Genomic DNA, 4,745 nt, shown 5'->3' on the forward strand with positions numbered 1-4,745 from the left:
CTTATTTAATAAATATTTACTGAGTTCCAATTATGGGCTGGATATGCACCTAGATCCTGGGAAAGCAGAGAGAATTCAACAGCTAACAGTCCTTGCCCTTGCTGCTTTATCATTCTGGCAAGGAGCAAGCCATGAAGGTATCTGGAGCAAACACATTATAAACCCTTTCCCAAGGCCCTTGGCTAAACCAAAATTTGCATGGCTAATCTTGAAAGTTGACATGTGTATTAAATAAAAGAATCTAAAGTAAAAACTAGTGCATGCTAAGTTGTAATGCAATATTATGAAGATGATTATCAACATGACTTTTGTGATTGATTCTCTAACACACACAGTGTGAGCAGTGCCAGCTGCTGCTCTAATTGCAACCCTGGGCATTGCTGCATATGCACCAGGAAATCCAGTCTCTCACTGTGCCCTTTCTCCTATTACCACCCACTTGATTATGTTTCATATGGAAAACACATCTGTATAAACTATCAAAGAGAACTTATCCCCATTTTTAAATAATTTATCTGTTTACTTAAAAGGCAGAGAGACACACAGAGAGAGAGAATGATCCCAGCTGCTGGTTGGTTCACTGCCCAAATGCTCCCAGTGATCTGGGATGGGCCAGGGCTGGAGCTGGGGCCTCAATCCAGGACTCCCTCAGGGGTGGCCGGAACCCAAACACCACAGCCATCATTACTTCTCAGGGTCTGCACTGGCAAGAAGCTGAAGGCAGGAGCGACAGCTGAGAATCAAACCCAGGGATTGTGATGTGGAATGCAGGCAACTTAACTGCTAAGCCAAATGCCTGCTCTTCCATTTATTTTTTAATAAAATATATTAATATAACAGGTACTTTCAAAACCATTCATTTTGAAAGAGGTTAAAACTATTTTGTGATACACATAGAAAAGGGAGTTCACAGAAAGAGATGACTAAGGCACACGGTCTAGGAACCACTTAAATCTACATTAAACCAACAGAGATTGGGTGCGGTTCTCACACTACGTCAACTATGGAATGTCTGAAGTTATGGCAAACCATTTGGTCAGACAACTGGGAGCGAAATGAGGGAGCTAAAAGAGCTTGGATAACACAGTGGAAAATTTTTCCTAAAATGGTAGGTAGTTATGTAATAATGGAACTGATGTCTTGTGTTTTTATAGTCTGACCTGAAAAAAGTTACACAAGAGCTCCAAAGCTATGTTATTCTAGCTATTGCACCTGCACCTTCAACTTGCAGAGTTGCCCACTTAGCACATATTATATCAGTTAGGAAGGACTATGTTTATACTTATTAGATATCACAAGCAGAATCATCTCAGAATATAGAGAATTGCTAGACAGAAAACCAAAACTCCCAGCATGAGTACTTGTTGTGGCAGTCACGATATTGCTTAGGACGCCTGCATCCCGTATCAGAGTGCCTGGGTCTGAGTCCCAGCTCCGTTTCCCATTCCAACTTCCTGCTAAGCTGCACCAGGGGGTCCAGTAGGTAATGGGTCAAGCATCTGGATCTTTGCCACCCACGAGGGAGCTCTGGATGTTTAAGTTCCAGGCTTCTGGCTCCAGCTGTTGTGGGCATATGGGTTGTAAACCAACAGATGGAAGATCTTTGTCTCTCTCTTTCTCTGCCTTTCAAATAAATTTAAATGTAAAATATCAAAATACCCATAAGGCAGTGTGTGCTGAAGCCTATGCAACCATGTCCTTCCTTCTCTCAGTTCAAATGAAAAATAAGATAGAACAGAAGCAAACACGATCCAAAGTATATCTTTTCATTGCAGCTACTTCCACTAGATGGCACTAAAGATTTTTTTTCAGGAATCTTGCCCTTTTCAAAAAGGAAAATCAGAAGCAAAACTTGTCCTGTCATTAAGATCAGTTTTTTAGAAATGAAACATTAATCTCAGCCATTTGTTAACTCATCACGCATTTGTTAAACCCACAACGCTAGTACCGGCACCATGTCTTTCTGTGTCTCTAATACTGGCAGTGTCTGAACTCACAGGAGGGCCAGTTTGAGTCCCAGCTGCTCCATTTTCATTCCAGTTCCCTGCTAACGCACTGGGGACAGTAGCAGAAGATGGCCCAAATGCTCGGGCCCCTGCCACCCATGTGGGAGATCCGATGAGATTCTAGGAATGAACCAGAAACTCTCTTTTTCTCTCCCTCTCCCTGTACCTCTGACTTAATTAAATAAGTCAATCCTCAAAAAAGAAAAAGAAAGGCAGGCAGGCAGACATGGTTCCTAGTGCATTGGGGTGGGAGTATAATGAGGGCAGAGGGCAAAAGAAGGTCTTCGGTATATTGATTGGGATTGCATTGAATCTATAAATTGCTTTTGGGAGAATGGACATTCTGAAGGGAGTGAATTTGTACCTTGTGCACTCAGTATTACTGAAAATAGTTTTGTCAAACTTTGTACACAAGCAAGTGGAAAAGTGAAAGGCAAAAAGTTAAAAACTTGACAGAGATCATCACAGAGTCACATGGTTACATGGGTAGTGAATAGAGGGGAACCCAATGAAGATCGGGAAACAGATGATCCCTAGAGAAGGTGATGTCTGAACTGTGCTTTAAAGAACAGTTAGACTTTAATTAGTCAAAGAAGAGTGGGCGGGGTGTCCTAAGCAGAGCAAGTAGCTTGTTCAATCATAAAAGAAGGCTGAAGGGACTGGCACAAGGCAATTCAAGAAATGAGGTCAGCTGGACTGGCAGAAGTAGAATGAGGGGAAACACGTACGTATCCATGGAGTTGGACGCTGACAGCCAGCTCCTACCCCTCTCTCCCTTGCTCAGGCTGCTCCTGTCACTCTGGACTCCTAGCCACTGCTCTAACACAGTAGGTATTTCTTCTCCTAACATCACTGACTCTTCTGTATACCGTTCCTCCAATCACCTGCATGGGGCATTCTTTCATCTTTAAATCTTTGCTCAAATATCACCATCTCAGTGATACTAGCTCTGGTCACCCCATTTAACTTGCAACACACCCTACCCGGCTGACAGATGCTCTTCACTCGGCTGAATTTCCCTCCGTGGGACTTATCCCATCCTAACACCCTATACAGTTCATGTAGTTACTATGCTCATTGTTTATTGGCTGCTTTTTCCTACAACAAGACAAGTCCCATGAGAGCAGAAATGTTTGCTTGTTCTAACAGTGTTGTATCTGTCTCTGGTGCCTGGCACATAGTCAAATCACCTTGCCCTCATGGAGCTTACTAATCTCATTGGGAGCAGGCCAGAAAGACACCTGGAAAAACATATTCTAAGTCAAAATACACATGAAGAGCCACAAAAATCAAATATGAATTGCAGAAAGATCACTGATGGAATACTAGTGAATGGACCAGGGATAGGGACACCAATTAGGAACCGAGACAAAGCCTAAGAACAAGAGCTAAAGCAGGGAGTAGGGATGGAAAGGAGCTACTGAATTCAGAGATCTGTCGGAAGCAATAAGGACAACAGTAAAGAGAGGCCCCAGGTAGCAAAATGGACTAGTGCTTTACATACATCACCTCCAAACACCACAACAAAGAAAGGATAAAGAAGTTCAAACAGGGCCAAGGACCTGGGATAAAGCAACATTTGAGTTAAGTGGAAGAAGTACTACCAGGGAAAAGGAGGAGTGGGCAGAGGGGCAGGAGGCAGAAGGTTAACCAGGGTCAGTGGACAGCAAGCAAGAGAAGAGAGTTTCAAGGTGAAAGCTTTCAGTGTCAAAAGCTATAGTGAATTCATTTATAAAAGAACTGAAAAGTAACCACCAGATATAGCCAATAGGAAGCTTTTGGTAACTTTGACAAAAGCAATTTCAGGGCATAGCTGAGACCAAACACTAGATTATCCTGTGTTCCAGAGTAAAATGCAACAACTAAAAAGAGTTAGAGGAGCAAGAAGCTTAGCCATAACAGGAAGAAAGAGATTGGGAACCAGAGAGGAGCATAAGGTAGGAGTGACTTACGCTTGGGTATGAGCTGAAAGATCCTCCAGACAGAAGAAGAGGATGTCAGAAGAGAGGAAGGAGGCTGGGGTTCCAAGCACAGGTCTCAAGAGGATTCACCTTCCTCTGAAATACAGGAGGAGGAATGATGCCTGATAGAGACAGGTGCAACAGCGAAAAACGGTTCTGACAGAGCTCTCAGGTTCCGCTCCCATATATTCACTCCGTGTCTGCCGGCACTGATTAAGCAAAGAGCCCAGTCCTGACCTGCCTGATTTCCTGACGGGTCATCTTCCCTCCCTAGTTTTGGGCAATGGAAGTGGGCTGCACTCGTAACACCTTGACACAACCCTGGTCATCAGTCCTGTTCCTCTGATCCCATGACTTATGCACCTCCCGGTAACTGTGTGCTGGCTGAGGTCCCCAGATGAAGCTGTGTGTGAGCATGAGACAAGGCACTGCATTAATTCTGAGAAAGAAGCAACCCTAACAAATCCTCTTTCATCCAGTAATCTCACCCCATACCACTTATGGTGGGCACTACCACAAAACTCTTCCCTCAATGTGTGACTGTTGTCTTACTATTATTTGAGTTCACTATTCTCTATCTTGTTAATAACAGGTCTTTAGTAAACACCTACAGTGTAGGTGCTAGGTTGGCTGGCAAGGGAACAGAGAGACAGTTAATACCATTCATACATGTGTGTCGCTCCCCCTCTTCGTGGAGGAGCAACACTGAACCCTGCGCTGTTCTTTCGTCTGCTCGGCCCTCCCCGGGTTTGCTGCTGGTTCTTCCCGGGTTGGCTAC

The sequence above is a fragment of the Oryctolagus cuniculus genome, chromosome 7, assembly GCF_051225735.1.
Source record: "Oryctolagus cuniculus isolate XC-2025 breed Fujian yellow rabbit chromosome 7, ASM5122573v1, whole genome shotgun sequence".
Classification (NCBI taxonomy): domain Eukaryota; kingdom Metazoa; phylum Chordata; class Mammalia; order Lagomorpha; family Leporidae; genus Oryctolagus; species Oryctolagus cuniculus.